This window comes from Aegilops tauschii, chromosome 5 (genome assembly GCF_002575655.3).
Source record: "Aegilops tauschii subsp. strangulata cultivar AL8/78 chromosome 5, Aet v6.0, whole genome shotgun sequence".
Taxonomy (NCBI): Eukaryota; Viridiplantae; Streptophyta; class Magnoliopsida; order Poales; family Poaceae; genus Aegilops; species Aegilops tauschii.
The window spans coordinates 466,703,358-466,725,922 of record NC_053039.3 but is presented as its reverse complement, the minus strand read 5'-3'; positions in this window follow the sequence as shown (position 1 = coordinate 466,725,922).

Here is a 22,565-nt window from a genome sequence, read left to right as displayed (position 1 = left end):
AAGTACTGAGGATTACCTCGCCTAAAAAATTCGGATCATTACAACACATGGACAACATAGGGGGTCTTACAACATAATCCATTCAGAGACATGACACAACATGCAAGTACAATAATCTAATGACAATTTCAACTGCTGTCTAAAGAAGAACAGGGATTACCCTGGGCTTCAGATAGCAGAAGCAGCAGGACCTCCTCCGTCTTCAAATGCAACATTCTTACTTCCTCCAATTCTTGGGTTGCTTGCATAATGCGTGCAGCTAATTGCATAATTTCCAGCTTCAAGATCGAGATTACCTCATTCATGGCAGCCACACCATCTCTTTCTGCCTCTAGTAAAGCCTCAGGAACTATAATATCTGTGCTCAGACTGCTCTCCGGTGGTGTTGCCTCTAAACTGCTACCATCTGGTAGCATGGATGGTGCACTGCTTCCACAAACAGATTCTGGGGTTGTACATTGTGTCCTAGTGTGAACGGCATCCAGAAAGGTTTCCGCTGGACATAAGTAAGAGATAGTCATCGCATGATCCATGCAGTCAGCTTACATGGTAAACGACATACGAATTATTGCCGAGCATGGCAAGCTATATTTAAATGGTTCGAAGCAGCATCAGCCGAAAAGAAATTAAAATGGTAAGATGAAACTAGGGATGTAAGTGGTGAATAAACGACATCCGCCAGTCCCATCTAGTTAGTTTTTGCTAGCTCCCTGGTTCGTTTTCCTCAAAAAACAAAAACTCTTTTGAACTATCATACCACTAGTGGACTTTAATCGGGATTAAACGGGACCCAGTTGACATCCCTAGTTGAAAGGGAGTGTACCACCGCTATATTTAAGTTGCCAAGGCATCTAAGCAGTTGAAATAATCTGAGAAAGCAGTTAACAGTGTGGGCTCATATAAACTACAAAGACAGTCTTGTGATGAAGTTCAGAGGAAAAGTTAAGGACTCAAATGAACTAGGCATGCATTTCTTTATGATAGTACAGCAAGCACTGCTGACATATTGGCCAACTCAGGTATAGCGTAACAAGTAACAAACAAACATTCGAATCAAGCAATACAGCAAAGCAGACAACTGAACTATTTGTTATTCTGTAGGATTACAGGTTGAGGGCACAAGCCAAGAAAGAAGCCCACACGCATTACATTTCACATGTACTAAAACACACTGGCTTACCATATGTTGCTGTGAAGCCTCGCTGCTGTTGCAATGTTCTTTGAAGATATCGTCAACATCCCGTGGTTGCAAATCTACTTGTTGTAGTTTATTCTGCACTCTCTATTTAGGTAAAATTAATTTTAATCGCATGCACTGGTTCGAATTGATCATCAATGGTTCATCTAAACTAATGAAAGAAGGGTGTGTGCATACACGACAATATATCTGCTTCCCTCTATTTTTATGCTTGTTCGAGGTGCCAGCCCCAAAAGAACAAATATTTTGCTTGATGGGGTTGGCAGCTCCATAATTAATAGAAGCATCAAATTAGTCATGCAACTTGGGAAGATCAAGAACACATAAAAAAGTAATGAACAGAGGCTCGTAGCAGTGATGTAATAGCTAGCATCAGAAAATGTAGGGTAAAACGAACAAAAACCAGCGGAACCACATGCTAGTTTGCTGATGTGTAATTAAGCATAGAGAACATGAAGAAGTCTGATGGAACCAACATGTGGCATCATAACAACACCATTATCATAAATATAGCATGCAAGAAGTAAAATAGTAGGCAGTGATATCTAGGAAGTACAGTAATACTTAGGACAAAACTAAAGCATATTAACTATATGTGCACTGGTATGTAATTTAGCACATGTAACATGTTCACTGCTAGAAGTATGGCCCTACAGGTGCAAGCAGAATAACGCGTCTCATGAAAAACTGAATGATGCCCTGAAGAAATTCAAAGGTGCGGTGCTTATGCTAAGAAAGTGAACATAGGCACCGGCCGTTGGATAATAGTACCTGATTCTCGGCGGCGTATGGGCATCGTTGGCATACTTGATAGCTAAGGATCGTCGAAGGTGCTCGTGTTGCGGTTGAGTTTGGGCCGGCTGTCGCCGAGGGAGTCCTGGATTAAGGGGTCCTCGGACAGCCGGACTGTTGGACTATGAAGATACAAGATTGAAGACTTCGTCCCGTGTCCGGGTGGGACTCTCCTTTGCGTGGAAGGCAAGCTTGGCAATTCGGATATGTAGATCTCCTCCCTTGTAACCGACTCTGTGTAACCCTAGCCCCCTCCGGTGTCTATATAAACCGGAGGGTTTAGTCCGTAGGACAACAACAATCATAATCATAGGCTAGCTTCTAGGGTTTAGCCGCTACGATCTCGTGGTAGATCAACTCTTGTAATACTCATATCATCAAGATCAATCAAGCAGGAAGTAGGGTATTACCTCCATCGAGGGGGCCCGAACCTGGGTAAACATTGTGTCCCCCGCCTCTTGTTACCATCCGCCTTAGACACACAGTTCGGGACCCCCTACCCGAGATCCGCCAGTTTTGACACCAACATTGGTGCTTTCATTGAGAGTTCCACTATGCCATCGCAATAAAGGCTTGATGGCTCCTTCGATCATCGACAACGATGCGATCCAGGGTGAGGCTTTCCTCCCCGGACAGATCTTCGTATTCGGTGGCTCCGTACTGCGGGCGAACTCGCTTAGCCATCTGGAGCAGATCGAAAGCTACGCCCCTGGCCATCAGGTCAGGTTTGGAAGCTTGAACTATACTGCCGACATCCGCGGAGACTTGATCTTCAACGGATTCGAGCCCATGTCAGGTGCGCCACACAGTCACGACGAGCATGACTTAGCTCTGCCGTCGGACAGTGTTCGGGAGATCACATCTGCGGCTACTCCGGCCCTCGATCCGGAGCAGATCGTGCCGTTCGAGGAAGGCTGGATAGACCCCGCCATGGAGGCCGCGCACTCAGCGGCGATAGAGCCGAATGCTGACTTCACCCCCTATGAGACCCGTGCTGCCGGACACTTGGATTCGTCCCCGGCCACGGGCTCCGAACCGCCTGCGTCCATGCCTATCAAATCTGATTGGGCACCGATCATGGAGTTTTCCTCCGCAGATATCTTTCAGCACTCACCCCTAGGCGACGTGCTAAATTCATTAAGGTCTCTCTCCTTGTCAGGAGACCCTTGGACGAACTATGTCCGGCTGGAGTGGGAAGAGGACGACGAAGAAATTTGTTCCCCACCCACCACCCACTTAATAGCCACTGTCGACGACTTAACCGACATGCTCGATTTCAGCTCTGAAGACATCGGCGGTATGGACGATGATGCAGGTGACGAACAGGAACCACCGCCCACAGGGCGCTGGACTGCCACCGCATCATATGATATATACATGGTGGACACCCCCAAAGAAGGCGATGGCGATAAGGCAACGGAGGATAATCCCTCCGAGAAGCAACCCAGGCACCGGCGTCAGCGGCGCCGCTCTAAGCCCCGCCATAGCAAAAGCAGCGATACCGGCACAAGAGACAATAACGCTGCAGATAATGCCGAAGACGAAGACAATCCCCTCCAGCCAGGCTTCGAGCAGGAGGACAGGCAAGCTAGCCCTAAGGAACAGGCAACTGGCGGAGAATCTGAGGATGACAATTACATGCCCCTCTCCGAAGACGAGGTGAGCCTCGGCGACGAAGAATTTATCGTGCCCGAGGATCCCATTGAACAGGAGCGCTTTAAGCGCCGGCTTATAGCCACAGCAAAAAGCCTGAAGAAAAAGCAGATAGATGGACTGAGGTCCTGGCGGCCGAGGAATACGAACTCGAACGCCCAACCAAGAGTTACCCAAAGCGCAGGTTGCTACCCCAACTCGAGGAGGAAGCATTAAAACTTACATTACCAGCGTATGATGCGGCTGATAGGCCACCTCGTGGCCGAGACAGAGTGGCATATCAGCCCGAAGTTCAGCCCGCACCCCGTCGCCATTCAAACAAAAACACCAAGGCCCGGGGCAACACGCGAGACCTGTGAGACGTATTGGAAAACAAAGCAGGACATACAAGATCGATCTACGGATCACGGGGGCGCGCCCCAACGCGCGACGATGATCGTCACGCCGGATACACTAAAAGAAAATCCGGCCGGGCCGAATACAGCAGACAAGACTCGTATGAACTGCGTCGTGACATAGCCCGGCACAGAGGCGCCGCACACCCCCTATGCTTCATTGATGAAGTGATGGATCATGAATTCCCAGAAGGGTTTAAACCCGTAAACATTGAATCATATGATGGTACTACAGACCCCGCGGTATGGATAGAGGACTTCTTCCTCCACATTCACATGGCCCGCGGGGACGATCTACACGCCATCAAGTATCTCCCACTAAAACTCAAAGGGCTAGCTCGGCATTGGCTGAATAGCCTGCCGACAAACTCCATCGGAAGTTGGGAGAACCTGGCAGACGCATTCCTGGACAACTTCCAGGGCACTTATGTGCGACCACCGGATGCTCATGATTTAAGTCACATAATACAACAGCCTGGAGAGTCAGCCAGAAAATTCTGGACTCGGTTCCTAACTAAAAAGAACCAAATTGTTGATTGTCCGGATGCCGAAGCCCTAGCGGCCTTTAAACATAACATCTGTGACGAGTGGCTCGCCCGACATCTCGGCCAGGAGAAGCCAAAATCCATGGCAGCCCTCACGACACTCATGACCCGCTTTTGCACGGGCGAAGATAGCTGGTTGGCCCGTAGCAACAACACAGCAAGCAACCCTGGCACATCAAAGGCCAGAGATAGCAACGGCAAACCCCGACGCAACAAAAACAAGCGCCACAAATATGGTGAAAACGCCAAAGATACGGCAGTTAATGCCGGATTTAGTGGCTCTAAGTCCGGTCAGCGGAAAGGGCCACTCAAAAATAACAATTCGGGTCCGTCCAATCTGGACCGCATACTCGACCGGCAATGCCAAATTCATGGCACCCCAGGAACGCCAGCCACCCATACCAACAGAGAATGCTGGGTCTTCAAACAAGCCAGCAGGGCAGGCGCCAAAAACAAAGATGGGGGGTCCCAAAGCGATGATGGCGACGAAGAGCCAAGATCACCAAATACAGGAGGGCAAAAGAAATTTCCCCCGCAAATCCAAACGGTCAACGTGTAAACAACACCCACATTCCCAACCCGGACCGGATGCGCACCCTTAGGGATGTCGACTTAACGGAACTAGTCGTCCCACAATATAAACTAGGGCCGGTCACCTTCAACCGCACGGATCGTCCGGTTAACGCCAATCAGGGCAATCCAGCCGCACTAGTCCTCGACCCAATAATTGACGGGTTCCACCTCACATGAGTCCTTATGGACGGAGGCAGCAGTCTAAACCTGCTTTACCAGGACACAGTGCGCAAGATGGGCATCGATCATTCGGTGATCAAACCCACTAAAGCCACTTTCAGAGGCATTATACCAGGTGTGGAAGCCAGCTGTATAGGCTCCATCGCCCTTGAGGTAGTCTTCGTATCACCAGACAATTACCGTACCAAAGAGTTAATCTTTGAAATCGTCCCTTTCCGCAGTGATTATCAGGCACTGCTCGGACGAACCACGTTCGCTCGATTCAACGTGGTGCCACATTATGCCTATCGTAAGCTCAAGATGTCCGGCCCACGCGGCGTCATCACGGTTAAGGGCAAGGCCAAACTTTCCTTCGGCACCAACGAGTACACCGCTGCCTTAACAGCAGAAGCAACGAGCAGCACCTCGCAGCCAAACCTCGAGTCGACGGCCAGGCTCCCGGACACCACCAAAGGACTCCGAACTACTTCGCGGTAGGATAGCCCGGCTCGTCCAGAGCTCAATTAAACACTCCGGCGAAGGCCAGGACAGGCCGCACACAGCGGCTCAACCGCCCTCCGGCACACAAACATTTCTTACATTTCCTTTGCAGGTTCACCTTTGCGCCGACCAGGACGGGCGATATGGAGGCAGCTCGAACGTGCAAGGGAATCCTTAGATATTCCCCGCGATGACCATCCGACTATACTCCGGATCCGCACACAGCTTCTTCCCCCCTGGTCTCAGCAGGTTCCACAGTCATATTTCTTTTTTATCACATTACCTGTACTCATACGCATCGACGTACTATTCAAATACAACATGTGGATTTATATGACGCTTGTCTGCTGTTATTTCTTATTAAAATTCTTTTATCAAGTGGCATCCGTACTCCACGATATGCCTTAAAACATGCCAGGGGCTTCGTTTTACCCATAATACGACAATAAAGTCCGAACACCTTCACGGAAGTTCGGCACCCCGAACCTATAGCATTATATGCATCAGCTCCGAATCATGTCTTGGGTCAATAGTTGGGTTTGCCCGGCTCCCATGTTTTGGTACCTTACGTTCTGCTATATCGGATAAGGTAGCACTGGGAGAACTACTGCGATTGTGTCCCGGTTCTTCCGGACGAGCACCTTAGTAGAGAAAGCCGAAAATTGACTGTCATGATACAGCAAGAGCTGGTCAGCTGTTCGAGAGGTTGTAAAATCTTTAAGGATTTCTCCCGCATAATGCCATAACCAATGCAGCGTGCGATGGATCGGTTTTTCTTCCGATCAGGTGCTTATAGAGCCCCTCGTGCGGTCTTCCGAACACCAGGGGCTGCGCCTCCTTCCTAAAGCTCCTATGGCTAAGTGAGAGTGATAAAGCCCTATAGTCTGATTGCCTAGTTCGTTGTGCTGAACACCTCCTTCGAAGGACCCAAAACTGGGATAAAGAGTGATCAAGTTTATCCCGAACACCCCCGTACTTCTTACGTGGGGGCAGAAGCCGATGATAACCCACAAGTATAGGGGATCGCAACAGTTTTCGAGGGTAGAGTATTCAACCCAAATTTATTGATTCGACACAAGGGGAGCCAAAGAATATTCTCAAGTATTAGCAGTTGAGTTGTCAATTCAACCACACCTGGATAACTTAGTATCTGCAGCAAAGTATTTAGTAGCAAAGTAATATGATAGTAGTGGTAACGGTAGCAAAAGTAACAGTAGCAAAAGTAATATTTTTGGGTTTTGTAGTGATTGTAACAGTAGCAACGGAAAAGCAAATAAGCGAAGAACAATATGTGAAAAGCTTGTAGGCATTGGATCGGTGATGGAGAATTATGCCGGATGCGGTTCATCATGTAACAATCATAACATAGGGTGACACAAAACTAGCTCCAGTTCATCAATGTAATGTAGGCATGTATTCCGAATATAGTCATACGTACTTATGGAAAAGAACTTGCATGACATCTTTTGTCCTACCCTCCCGTGGCAGCGGGGTCCTAATGGAAACTAAGGGATATTAAGGCCTCCTTTTAATAGAGTGCCGGACCAAAGCATTAACACATAGTGAATACATGAACTCCTCAAACTATGGTCATCATCGGGAGTGGTCCCGATTATTGTCACTTCGGGGTTGCCGGATCATAACACATAGTAAGTGATTATAGACTTGCAAGATAGGATCAAGAACTCACATATATTCATGAAAACATAATAGGTTCAGATCTGAAATCATGGCACTCGGGCCCTAGTGACAAGCATTAAGCATAGCAAAGTCATAGCAACATCAATCTCAGAACATAGTGGATACTAGGGATCAAACCCTAACAAAACTAACTCGGTTACATGATAGATCTCATCCAACCCATCACCGGCCAGCAAGCCTACGATGGAATTACTCACGCACGGCGGTGAGCATCACGAAATTGGTGATGGAGGATGGTTGATGATGACGACAGCGACGAATCCCCCTCTCCGAAGCCCCGAATGGACTCCAGATCAGCCCTCCCGAGAGGTTTTAGGGCTTGGCGGCGGCTCCGTATCGTAAAACGCGATGAATCCTTCTCTCTGATTTTTCTCTCCCCGAAAGTGAATATATGGAGTTGGAGTTGAGGTCGGTGGAGCATCAGGGGGCCCACGAGGTAGGGGGGGTGTGCCCTAGGGGGGTAGGCGCGCCCCCCACCCTCGTGGACAGGGTGTGGGCCCCCTGACGTGGATTTTTCATCCAGTATTTTTCTTATTTTCCAAATAGATGTTCCGTGGAGTTTCAGGTCATTCCGAGAACTTTTGTTTCTGCACATAAATAACAATATGGAAAGTCTGCTGAAAACAGCGTCAGTCCGGGTTAGTTCCATTCAAATCATGCAAGTTAGAGTCCAAAACAAGGGCAAAAGTGTTTGGAAAAGTAGATATGATGGAGACGTATCAACTCCCCCAAGCTTAAACCTTTGCTTGTCCTCAAGCAATTCAGTTGATAAACTGAAAGTGATAAAGAAAAACTTTTCCAAACTCTGTTTGCTCTTGTTGTTGTAAATATGTAAAGCCATCATTCAGGTTTTCAGCAAAGATTATGACTAACCACATTTGCAATAACTCTTAAGTCACATGTTTACTCATATCAATAGCATAATCAACTAGTGAGCCATAATAATAAATCTTGGATGACAACACTTTCTCAAAACAACCATGATATGATATAATAAGATGGTATCTCGCTAGCCCATTCTGAGACCGCAAGACATAAATGCAGAGCACCTTTAAAGATCAAGGACTGACTAAACATTTTAATTCATGGTACAAGAGATCCAGTCATAGTCATACCCAATATAAATTAATAGTAATGAATGCAAATGACAGCTGCGCTCTCCAGCTAGTGCTTTTTAATAAGAGGGTGATGACTCAACATAAAAGTAAATAGATAGGCCCTTCGCAGAGGGAAGCTGGGATTTGTAGAGGTGCCAGAGCTCGGTTTTGAAATAGAGATAAATAATATTTTGAGCGGCATACTTTCATTGTCAACATAACAACCGAGAGATGGCGATATCTTCCATGCTACACACATTATAGGCGGTTCCCAAACAGAATGGTAAAGTTTATACTCCACCTCCACCAACAAGCATCAATCCATGACTTGCTCGAAACAACGAGTGTCTCCAAGTAGCAACAGTCCCAGGGGGAGTTTTGTTTGCAATTAATTTGATTTAGTTTGCATAAAGCATGGGACTGGGCATCCCGGAGACCAGCCATTTTCTCGTGAATGAGGAGCGGAGTCCACTCCTCTTGAGAATAACCCGCCTAGCATGGAAGATACAGACAGCCCTAGTTGATACATGAGCTATTCGAGCATACAAAACAGAATGTTTATTTGAAGGTTTAGAGTTTGGCACATACAAATTTACTTGGAACGGCAGGTAGATACAGCATATAGGAAGGTATAGTGGACTCATATGGAATAACTTTGGGTTTAAGGGATTGGATGCACAAGCAGTATTCCCGCTTAGTACAAGTGAAGGCTAGCAAAAGACTGGGAAGCGACCAACTAGAGAGCGACAACAGTCATGAACATGCATTAAAATTAATAAACATTGAGTGCAAGCATGGGTAGGATATAATCCACCATGAACATAAATATCGTGAAGGCTATGTTGATTTGTTTCAACTACATGTGTGAACATGTGCCAAGTCGAGTCACTTAAATCATTCAAAGGAGGATACCACCCCACTATACCACATCACAACCATTTTAATAGCATGTTGGCACGCAAGGTAAACCATTATAACTCATAGCCAATCAAGCATGGCACGAGCAACTATGATCTCTAATTGTCATTGCAAACATGTTTATTCATAATAGGCTGAATCAGGAATGATGAACTAATCATATTTACAAAAACAAGAGAGGTCGAGTTCATACCAGCTTTTCGCATCTCAGTCAGTCCATCATATATCGTCATAATTGCCTTTCACTTGCATGACCGAACAAAGTGAAAATAATAAGAGTGCACGTGCATTGTACTAAGCTGGAATCTGCGAGCATTTAATAAACAGGAGAAGACAAGGCAATATGGGCTCTTGGTTAAATCAACAATAATGCATATAAGAACCACTTCAACAATTTAATCATGGTCTTCTCCTATCGACCCCCAAAGAAAAGAAATAAAAACTATTTACACGGGAAAGCTCCCAACAAGCAAAAAGAAGAACGGGAAATCTTTTTGGGATTTTCTTTTTAATTATTACCACTACAGCAAGAAAAGGAAAATAAACTAGCATGGATATTACAGTGAAAAAGTATGAGCACCGACATCTAGCAATGAGTGTGTGTGAACATAAATGTAATGTCGGTGGGAAATACGTACTCCCCAAGCTTAGGCTTTTGGCCTAAGTTGGTTCATTGCCACGGATGGCCTGGCGGATATCCATAGTTGTAGCTGGGGTCGTACTGCGATGCAGCAGTTATTGCCTCTTGGGCTACAGCGTGGCGGCGAGCTGCCTCCGCCCTCCTCTCGTACTCATCTGCCTCCTCTCTAGTAATAACATATCTTCCTTTTGCCTGATAATCAAAGAAGGCAGGAGCAGGGAGAGTAATACGGACAGCACGACGTCTGTCAAAGATTAAGCGATACCGGAGAGGTGATTCATTCCTCTCGACAAACTGGTGGTGGACCATAGCATTATAGTCTAAATAAGTAGGAGGCAACTCAATATCATCCTCACGAACGTCCACACCAAGAAAATCAGCTAAGCGGGTTGCATAAATTCCTCCAAAGAAATCTCCATTAAATCTATTATGATGCAACCTACGTGCAACAATGGCTCCCAAATTATAAGATTTGTCTCCCAACACAGCACTCCTAAGAATACTAGGGTCAGGGACACACATATGACATGCTTCATCTTTACCATTTATGCACCTACCTATGAAGAGAGCAAAATAATGTATAGCAGGAAAATGAATGCTCCCTATGGTAGCTTGTGCTATATCTCTAGATTCCCCCATAGTTATACTAGCAAGAACATTTCTAAATTCAGATTTGCGGGGTTCACTAGCACTACCTCATTGTGGAAGTTTGCAAGCAGTAGTAAAATCCCCTAAGTCCAAGGTATAAGATTTTTCATAAAGATCAAATAGGACCGTTGGATTACGTGAAGATGAAAATTCAAACCTCCTCACAAAGGAACTAGTGAGATAGTGGTATTGGCTGCACTTCTCTGCCTCGAAGCTCACAAGATCAGCGTTACGCAAATATGTGTTAAATTCTTCCTTGATTCCCGCTCGATCCATAAAGTTCTCTGAAGGCCATTCACAAGGCCGCACTGGAGCGTCCCTTGGTGGCTCATCGTCAGCATCACGCATTGCAAGCCTGGGTCCTTGCTTCCTTGAAGAACCACCTTGGAACATTTTCCTAAGCATATTTCTTCCTCTGAAAAATTTCTGAAATTTTTAGTAACTTCAAATAAAAGTGAACCAAGCTCAATAAAATTGGTAGCAACTACTCCTACAAGTGACTAGAGCCTATATCAAGCATTAGAACTACTTGGAACCATATAAATTTGACATGCAAGCTCTAGAACATGGTCACCTAGGCAGCACAAATTTGCAATGAATAAAGCACTAGAACAAAAACTAATTGGACCAATGGAGGAGTCACATACCAAGGAACAATCCCCCCAAGCAGTTTTGTGAGAGGTGCTTTGAGCAAGGAGATCGAAAATCGCAGCAAAATGAGCTAGAACTCGTGCTTGAGCTGGATATTGGTGTTTGTGGGAGAAAGAAGGAGTGTGTGGGTGCAGGAATAAGTGGAGGGGGGCCATCGTGGGCCCACGAGGCAGGGGGCGCGCCCTGGGGGGTAGGGCGCCCCCTCCACCCTCGTGGCCAGGTGCTTGCCCCTCCTGCTGTGTTCTCAGTGCCAGATATTCTCAAATATTCCAGAAAAAGTCATATTCCATTTTCAGGGCATTTGGAGAACTTTTGTTTTCGGGGTATTTTTATATTGCACGGATAAATCAGAAAACAGACAGAAAAATACTATTTTTACTTTATTTCAACTAAATAACATAAAGTAGAGAGAGGGTACAGAAGGTTGTGCCTTCTAGTTTCATCCATCTCATGCTCATCAAAAGGAATCCACTAACAAGGTTGATCATGTCTTGTTAACAAACTCATTCCGAATAACATGGAACCGGAGAAATTTCGAATAACACTATGTTACCTCAACGGGGATATGCACATCCCCTATAATAAGAATATCATATTTCTTCTTGACAGTAGGTAGAGGAAATTCAAAACCTCCAAAAATAATCGATGGAAATTTTCCAATAGAATTGATACTGTGGACCTGAGGTTGTTTCCTCGGAAAGTGTACCGTATGCTCATTACCATTAACATGAAAAGTGACATTGCCTTTGTTGCAATCAATAACAGCCCCTGCAGTATTCAAAAAAGGTCTTCCAAGAATAATAGACATACTATCGTCCTCGGGAATATCAAGAATAACAAAGTCCGTTAAAATAGTAACGTTTGCAACCACAATAGGCACATCCTCACAAATACCGACAGGTATAGCAGTTGATTTATCAGCCATTTGCAAAGAGATTTCAGTAGGTGTCAACTTATTCAAATCAAGTCTACGATATAAAGAGAGAGGCATAACACTAACACCAGCTCCAAGATCACATAAAGCAGTTTTAACATAGTTTCTTTTAATGGAGCATGGTATGGTGGGTACTCCTAGATCTCCAAGCTTCTTTGGTATTCCACCCTTAAAAGTGTAATTAGCAAGCATGGTGGAAATTTCAGCTTCCGGTATCTTTCTTTTATTAGTAACAATTTCTTTCATGTACTTAGCATAAGGATTCATTTTGAGCATATCAGTTAATCGCATACGCAAAAAGATAGGTCTAATCATTTTAGCAAAGCGCTGAAAATCCTCATCATCCTTTTTCTTGGATGGTTTGGGAGGAAAAGGCATGGGTTTCTGAACCCATGGTTCCCTTTCTTTACCATGTTTCCTAGCAACAAAGTCTCTCTTATCATAAAGTTGATTCTTTGATTGTGGGTTATCAAGATCAACAGCAAGTTCAATTTCTATGTCATTATCATTACTAGGTTGAGCTGCATCATTAGCATTTTCATTAGGTTCATGTTCATTACCAGATTGTGTTTCAGCATCAGAAATAGAGATATCATTTGGATTCTCAGGTGTTTCAGCAATAGGTTCACTAGAAACATGCAAAGTCCTATCATTTTTCTTTTTCTTCCTTTTAGAAGGACTAGGTGCATCAATATTATTTCTCTGAGAATCTTGCTCAATTCTCTTAGGGTGGCCTTCAGAATACAAAGGTTCCCGAGTCATTCTACCAGTTCTAGTAGCCACTCTAACAGCATAATCATTTTTCTTACTATTCATTTCATTGAGCAAATAATTTTTAGTTTTAAGTACTTGTTCTACTTGAGTGGTAACCATAGAAGCATGCTTAGTAATGAGTTTAAGTTCACCTTTAACTCTAGACATATAATCACCCAAGTGTTCAATCATATAAGCATTTTGTTTTAATTGTCTACCAAAATAAGCATTGAAATCTTCTTGCTTAACCATAATGTTATCAAACTCATCCAAGCATTGGCTAGCAATTTTAGTAGGAGGGATTTCAGCTTTATCAAATCTATAGAGAGAATTTACCTTTACTACCTGTGTCGGGTTATCAAGACCATGAGTTTCTTCAATAGGTAATGGATTAAGATCATATGTTTCTTCAATAGGCGGTAGATTAAGACCATGTATTTCTTCAATAGGAGGTAAATTCTTAACGTCTTCAGCTTTAATACCTTTTTCTTTCATAGATTTCTTTGCCTCTTGCATATCTTCAGGACTGAGAAATAGAACACCTCTCTTCTTCGGAGTTGGTTTAGGAATAGGCTCAGGAATTGGCTCAGGAGGTGTCCAATTATTTTCATTTGTCAACATATTATTCAATAGAATTTCAGCTTCATCCGGTGTTCTTTCCCTGAAAACACAACCAACACAACTATCCAGGTAATCTCTGGAAGCATCGGTTAGTCCATTATAAAAGATATCAAGTTTTTGATTTTTCTTGAGAGGATGATCAGGCAAAGCATTAAGTAACTTGAGAAGCCTCCCCCAAGCTTGTGGGAGACTCTCTTCTTCAATTTGTACAAAATTGTATATTTCCCTCAAAGCAGCTTGTTTCTTATGAGCAGGGAAATATTTAGCAGAGAAGTAATAAATCATATCCTGGGGACTACGCACACAACCAGGATCAAGAGAATTAAACCATATCTTAGCATCATCCTTTAATGAGAATGGAAATATTTTAAGGATATAAAGGTAGCGTGTTCTCTCATCATTAGTGAACAGGGTGGCTATATCATTTAATTTAGTAAGATGTGCCACAACAGTTTCAGACTCATAGCCATGAAAAGGATCAGATTCAACCAAAGTAATTATATCAGGATCAACATAGAATTCATAATCCTTATCAGTAACACAGATAGGTGAAGTGGCAAAAGCAAGGTCAGGTTTCATTCTAGCATTAAGAGATTGCTGCCTTCATTTAGCTAATAACCTCTTGAGTTAATATCTATCTTTGCAAGCTAAAATAGCTAAAGCAGCTTCTTTTTCAAAAACATAACCCTCAGGAATAACAGGCGAGTCTTCATCATCACTTTCATCTATATAATCAGTTTCAATAATTTCTTTCTCTCTAACCCTAGCAATTTGTTCATCAAGAAATTCACTAAGTGGCACAGTAGTATCAAGCGTAGAAGTAGTTTCATCATAAGTATCATGCATAGCAGAAGTGGCATCATCAATAACATGCGACATATCAGAACGAAAAGCAGAAGCAGGTTTAGGTGTCGCAAGCTTACTCAAAACACAAGGTGAATCAAGTGCAGAGCTAGATGGCAGTTCCTTACCTCCCCTCGTAGTTGAGGGATAAATTGTTTTCTTAGCGTCTTTCAAGTTCTTCATAGTGACCAGCTGATATAAATCCCAAGTGACTCAAAGAATAGAGCTATGCTCCCCGGAAACGGCGCCAGAAAATAGTCTTGATAACCCACAAGTATAGGGGATCGCAACAGTTTTCGAGGGTAGAGTATTCAACCCAAATGTATTGATTCGACACAAGGGGAGCCAAAGAATATTCTCAAGTATTAGCAGTTGAGTTGTCAATTCAACCACACCTGGATAACTTAGTATCTGCAGCAAAGTATTTAGTAGCAAAGTAATATGATAGTAGTGGTAACGGTAGCAAAAGTAACAGTAGCAAAAGTAATATTTTTGGATTTTGTAGTGATTGTAACAGTAGCAACGGAAAAGTAAATAAGCGAAGAACAATATCTGAAAAGCTCGTAGGCATTGGATCGGTGATGGAGAATTATGCCGGATGCGGTTCATCATGTAACAGTCATAACATAGGGTGACACAGAACTAGCTCCAATTCATCAATGTAATGTACGCATGTATTCCGAATATAGTCATACGTGCTTACGGAAAAGAACTTGCATGACATCTTTTGTCCTACCCTCCCGTGGCAGCGGGGTCCTAATGGAAACTAAGGGATATTAAGGCCTCCTTTTAATAGAGTACCGGACCAAAGCATTAACACATAGTGAATACATGAACTCCTCAAACTATGGTCATCACCGGGAGTGGTCCCGATTATTGTCACTTCGGGGTTGCCGGATCATAACACATAGTAAGTGACTATAGACTTGCAAGATAGGATCAAGAACTCACATATATTCATGAAAACATAATAGGTTCAGATCTGAAATCATGGCACTCGGGCCCTAGTGACAAGCATTAAGCATAGCAAAGTCATAGCAACATCAATCTCAGAACATAGTGGATACTAGGGATCAAACCCTAACAAAACTAACTCGATTACATGATAGATCTCATCCAACCCATCACCGTCCAGCAAGCCTGCGATGGAATTACTCACGCACGGCGGTGAGCATCATGAAATTGGTGATGGAGGATGGTTGATGATGACGACAGCGATGAATCCCCCTCTCCGAAGCCCCGAACGGACTCCAGATCAGCCCTCCCGAGAGGTTTTAGGGCTTGGCGGCGGCTCCGTATCGTAAAACGCGATGAATCCTTCTCTCTGATTTTTTTCTCCTCGAAAGTGAATATATGGTGTTGTAGTTGAGGTCGGTGGAGCGTCAGGGGGCCCACGAGGTAGGGGGTGCGCCCTAGGGGGGTAGGCGCGCCCCCACCCTCGTGGACAGGGTGTGGGCCCCCTGACGTGGATTTTTCTTCCAGTATTTTTCTTATTTTCCAAATAGATGTTCCGTCGAGTTTCAGGTCATTCCGAGAACTTTTGTTTTTGCACATAAATAACACCATGGAAAGTCTGCTGAAAACAGTGTCTGTCCGGGTTAGTTCCATTCAAATCATGCAAGTTAGAGTCCAAAACAGGGGCAAAAGTGTTTGGAAAAGTAGATACGACGGAGACGTATCAACCGACGGCTGGCCAACTCTCGGGATTAATATATAAAACGGCCGCACAGGAGGATAAACTTTTATATAACAGGCAATAAATATTATAAATGACCTTGTTCAAACATTACAAAGGACAACATGATTTGCATTCATGGAAATATAATGTCCTTGGTGCATAGCTCCGCTGCAAGGTAGGATCCTTTCGGGACACTCTCATAATATAATTTGGGCTTGCGGTGCTCCTTCCCCTCTGGCGGTTCTTCGGTCATCAGCTTTTTAGCATCCATCTTCCCCCAGTGCACCTTTGCGCGGGCGAAGGCCATTCGCGCACCCTCTATACAGACCGACCGCTTGATGACGTCAAGTAGAGGGCAGACACTCACAAGCCGCTTCACGAGCCCGAAGTAGCTGCTCGGAATCGACTCGGCGGGCCATAGCCGGATAATCAAATCCTTCATGGCTAGTTCCGCCGCCTTATGCAGTTCGATCAGCTGTTTCAGTTGATCGACAAAAGGCACCGGATAATTCGGTGCCAAATACTATGACCAGAAGAGCTTATCCGCAGTGTTCCTTTCTTCGACTCGGTAGAATTGGGCGGCATCTGATATGCTGCGGGGCAGCCCCGCAAATACCCCTGTAGAAATCCGAATTCAAAATTAGAAACATAATTTTCTCCTCAAATATTTGCTTTACATGGAAAAAAGCCTTACCCGCTGCGATCTTCCTCGCCTCTTGGATCTCCTGCAAGGCACTTTGGGTTTCCCCCCGGGCGTCGCTCGTGGCCTGATGAGCCTTGGTGAGTTCGGATTCTTTCTCCGTTAAACTCTGCTCCAAGGTCTCGCATTTCTTCACGGCCTCTTGAAGCTCCTGCTCAGCTTCAATAACCCTGGCCTCGTGCTTCTCACGAAGAGTCTGCTCTGTGGCTGCCTTTTTCTCGGCCTCGGCCACAGCCTTCTTAAGAGCCTCGACTTCGGTCATCACCCCTAGCGCAAATTATGAAACATATTTTATCATATTGAAAATTCGTTCGCAATCCACGCGAACAATCCTTGCGCATACCTTGTTTATCTCCCAACTGCATTTTCAACTGGCCAAGTTCCTCTTTGGCCCGCTCCAAACTTTGATTCAGTCAGAGACCTCCGCAGTATGAGAGGCAGCAGCCGCTACAGACGCCTGCTTATAAAAAAAGAGAGATAGATGTCATCAAGTGGGTCTTCCTGCGAACATAAATTTGATCCTCTGTCCGGTTCTTTCTTTCACCGAACAGTGTATCAGGGGCTACTATCCATACCATGACACGCTTCGAAACCTCATAAAACATACCTCAAAACCTTTTATAAGGCTGATGCAGGCTTCATTCAGTCCACTCTCAGCAGACTGAATCTTCTCAATCACCGCAGCCATAAGGGCACGGTGTTCATCGAAGATGGAGGCGCTCTTCAGCGCCGCCAACAAAGCATCCGACACCTCTGGTTGGATAGAGGTTGCCGGTGGAACAGGTACGCCCCCTCCAGCCGAAGGAGGCCGCCTGCTTGATTCTGGAGCTGTATTGGTCTCCGGAATTGCATCCGGTTGGGAGCCGAATTCCAGATGGTCCTCGCCGTCAACTCCCATGGGAATCTTCTCCCCCATGTGTCCGGCCCCTGAAGTTTGACCTCCAAGCGCCGCCTTCACGATCTTTTCCTCCCCTCCTTGGCCGGGGTCCTTCTGGGATGAAGCCTTGGTGTTATTCACCTGTTTGGGGGAAGGGGCCTTCGAGGGCGTCCCGCTCTCCATAGCATCCGAGCTCAGCGAATCCTCTGACGAGGATTGTTTGGTACGGGACCTCGTCGGACTACAAAAAATATGGCTCAGGTTAAAATATTATGGCATGATGAGTCTGGACGCATAAACGTATTCGGACTTTATATACTCACGAGTTCACCAGGGGCTGGGCCCTGGGATCCCACGCAGGGCCGCTGTCGGCGGCGGCAGTGCACTCTTCCGGAAGAGGAGCTTTTCCCCTTTTAGGCGACTCGGCCTCCAAGTGTGCGGAGGCCGTCCTCTTCTTTCTTCCCCTCGCGGGGGATTCATCTTCCTCCTCCTCGTCGTCCTCTTCGGAGGCGGAACGGGCATTGGAGCCTTCGGATATTGTGTCCGAAGTGCCGCGGCGACGAAGGCCGCCCCGGGTCTTTTTGGCCTCCTTCTCGGCCGTCTTCTTCGGCACCTTGTAAGGCGCCGGGACCAGCATCTTCGTCAGAAGTGGGACAGCCGATTCTTCGGGCAGCGGGGCCGGACAATGGATCCGCTCCGCCTTCTTCGTCCAGCCCTAGGAGAGTTGTGGAAAACGCATGAAGCATTTCCTTTGGGTTATGCGGATAAAATGTATGATGACTTACCGAGCTTGCAGGGCAGGATAGTTGGTACCCGCGGTCCTCGGCTGAGTCCGGCCATGATTTGCCGGACTTAAAAAGCACCTTCCAGATGTCTTTGTGCGAGGAGCCAAAGAGCTCTCGCAGGGTTTGGTGCTTGGCCGGATCGAATTCCCATAGATTGCAAGTCCGGTGTTGACAAGGCAGGATCCGGCGAACTAACATCACCTGGACTACATTGACAAGTTCGATGTTCTTGTCTTCCATATCTTTAATGCGCGTCTGGAGCACCGACAGTTCGTCGGACGAAGACCAGTTCAGGCACTTCTTGACCCAGGATGTAAGCCGCAGAGGGGCTCCGGATCGAAACTCGGGAGTAGCGGCCCATTCCGTGCCGCGCGGCTCAGTGATGTAAAACCACTGCTGTTGCCACTCCTTGACGGAATCATTAAAGGTGCCTGTTGGCCATGTGACGTTGGGCATCTTGCTCACCATAGCAAACCCGCACTCGGCGTGCTCGCCGCCCACTACCTTGGGCTTCACATTAAAAATCTTCATCCATAAGCCGAAATGTGGCGAGATGCGAAGAAAAGCCTCGCACACGACGATGAATGTCGAGATGTTGAGGAAGGAATTGGGGGACAGATCGTGAAGATCGATCCTGTAATAATACATGATGCCGCGAACGAACGGGTGGAGGGGAAACCCTAGCCCGCGGACAAAGTGAGGGAGGAATACAACCCTCTCGTGGGGTTCCGGAGTAGGGACGATCTGTCCCGCCGTCGGGAGACGGTGGCTGATTTTCCTGGCCAGGTACCCGGCCTCACGAAGCTTTTTGATATCCTTCTCCCGGACGGTAGAGGCCATCCACTTGCCTCCTGCTCCGGATCCGGACATTTTCGGGAGGCCTTTGTGGGCGGAGAAGATGAACGCTTGGGCGCTGGAGCTCGAGCGAAGGGGAATGGATCGGGAAGAAGAAAGCGTGGGTGCGAAAGGGAGTCCTTATCCCTTTATAAAGGCAGCAGGGATTCTGCGCCTCCCCACTTGCCTGGTAAACTCGCTTATTCCCCAAGCGCCGTGATTGATGGCACGGTTGGGTTACCCACACCCGTATTGATGAGAATCCCGTGATAAGGGGACACGATCTCTGCTTCGACAAGACGTGCCAAGAAAACCGCCTCGCAATATGTGCAGTAGCTGGTTGGAAAAAACGGTTCGAATAATGACCGGGCCATGGCGTGATGTCACGCTATGAAACTTGTCAGCATATTAGATTTGTGGAGTATTATACTCTCTACGGTGGTATGTGGAATTTATTTTGCAGAGCCGGACATGATCCTTGTGTTCAAAATCTTCTATGGAGTATTCGGAGGAGGAACCCGCCTTGCAATGCCGAAGACAATCTGCGCGCCGGACTCATCGTCATTGAAGCCTGGTTCAGGGGCTACTGAGGGAGTCCTGGATTAAGGGGTCCTCGGACAGCCGGACTATGTACTTTGGCCGGACTGTTGGACTATGAAGATACAAGATTGAAGACTTCGTCCCGTGTCCGGGTGGGACTCTCCTTTGCGTGGAAGGCAAGCTTGGCAATTCGGATATGTAGATCTCCTCCCTTGTAACCGACTCTGTGTAACCCTAGCCCCCTCCGGCGTCTATATAAACCGGAGGGTTTAGTCCGTAGGACAACAACAATCATAATCATAGGCTAGCTTCTAGGGTTTAGCCTCTACAATCTCGTGGTAGATCAACTCTTGTAATACTCATATCATCAAGATCAATCAAGCAGGAAGTAGGATATTACCTCCATCGAGAGGGCCTGAACCTGGGTAAACATTGTGTCCCCCACCTCCTGTTACCATCCGCCTTAGACGCACAGTTCGGGACCCCCTACCCGAGATCCGCCGGTTTTGACACCGACAGTCGCCGTCGCTGAAGCGGCTCCGGTGCTACGGTTGCGGCGCCTGTCGATATACAAGAAAGCTCATCTGTGGTAAGTGAACAGTTGCATGATAAAGAGAAAAACCGAAGGAGTACAGATCGAAATAACCTGATGAGGCTGCAGGGTCGGTAAAGTAGGGCCGGTGGAGTTGAATATGGCGTCCGTGGAGCGGGTCTGGTGCCGTGGACGAAGGCTTCGGTGGGCGCGTTGTACAGTGCTTTCGGTGAGGCGGATCTGTTGCGGCGGACGAGGGCTTGTATGAAGGGCCAGCGAAGGGACGGACGAGGGAGTCAGTGAAGGGCCTACACTGTGGTGGACGAGGGCGCCGGTTAAGCAGATCCGGTGCGGTGGAGCATGATGGCGGTCAAGGAGATCTAGAGCGGTGTACAATCCAGTCGCTGAAGCGGCTCCGGTGAAGTGGTGAGTTGGCAGTTGGGGGTTCCAAGGTGCGGAAGGTAGATCCGTCAGGGTGTGAGGTCCACCGCTGTGGCGGAGGACTAGATTCGGTGGCTTGCCGTGGTTGGGGGGTCGGGGAGGGGAAGGGGAGGGGCTCTGGGGAAGAATGTTGGGGGCAAAGAGGGGAAAACAATGGAGTTACCAAAGCAGCCCTTTTCCGTTCATGTGGCAGGGGTAAAACAGGAATATCACAGGGCTAAACTTACGGGCGCGAGATATTTCGATGTGAGCGGGAAGTTTGAAAGCTTTTGGCGCCTGAAATTATATTCTGCTCTTGTACGGCCGACTATGATATCATGGCCGAGAATTTGTTTGTTTTGCACGCAAAAAAAGTGCAAGTTTTGAAAATCAGTGTCTCCAACTCGAAACTTAGATTGTCCATTCAATTCAAATATGGATCATTGAGCTACTACAAGCAAATACCATCATATGGTCCAATTCAAATGAAATTCCAAATGTGTTTATCCTAAATATGATGACAAAAGCAAAAATGTGTATGTGTATGAATAAAGTGGATGATTATAAAGTTTGAAAATGCCCGTATGTGTATATCTCTAGGTTTGATATATGAATTTGAAATCACGAAATCCCGGCTTAAAAATGTACCTCCGTTTAAATGAATTACAAAAGCTAATGATGTAGTTGAATTCCAAAATTCCAATCTTAGGTTTGTAATTCTGGTACATCAAAGTATATCACGCATGTTCAAAAGTATCGTTATCTCATAGTCCAAACTGTGAAACAAATTGATCAACCTTGAGTGCACACACTATTGACCATGTATATCTCAATTATGCTAAAGTCACTCAAATATAGACACCTCACTCTTTATCTGAAGCAAACCCCCCCCCCCTCGTCGCCCCCCACACACACACAGAGAAGTCGTTCTCTCCCTCAAACACCAACACACGAGCACATTAACACCCCTCTCTCTTCTAAAGTCCGGACCCCAATATAGGTCTCTATCACTTCATCTCTTGGGCATGCACACATCTCTTCCCCCACTCTCTAGGTAGGTCTCCCGGCATCTCTCTTTCCCAAGCACACGCACTATGTAGAGTGTATCTTTCCCATACACACAAAACGTCGCCCCCAAATGTCTATTGTCGGTGTCAAAACCGGCGGATCTCGGGTAGGGGGTCCCGAACTGTGCGTCTAAGGCTAATGGTAACAGGAGGCGGGGGACACAATGTTTACCCAGGTTCGGGCCCTCTCGATGGAGGTAATACCCTACTTCCTGCTTGATTGATCTTGATGATATGAGTATTACAAGAGTTGATCTACCACGAGATCGTAGAGGCTAAACCCTAGAAGCTAGCCTATGATTATGATTGTTGTTGCCCTACGGACTAAACCCTCCGGTTTATATAGACACCGGAGGGGGCTAGGGTTACACAGAGTCGGTTACAAGGGAGGAGATCTACATATCCGAATTGCCAAGCTTGCCTTCCACGCAAAGGAGAGTCCCACCCGGACACGGGACGAAGTCTTCAATCTTGTATCTTCATAGTCCAACAGTCCGGCCAAAGTATATA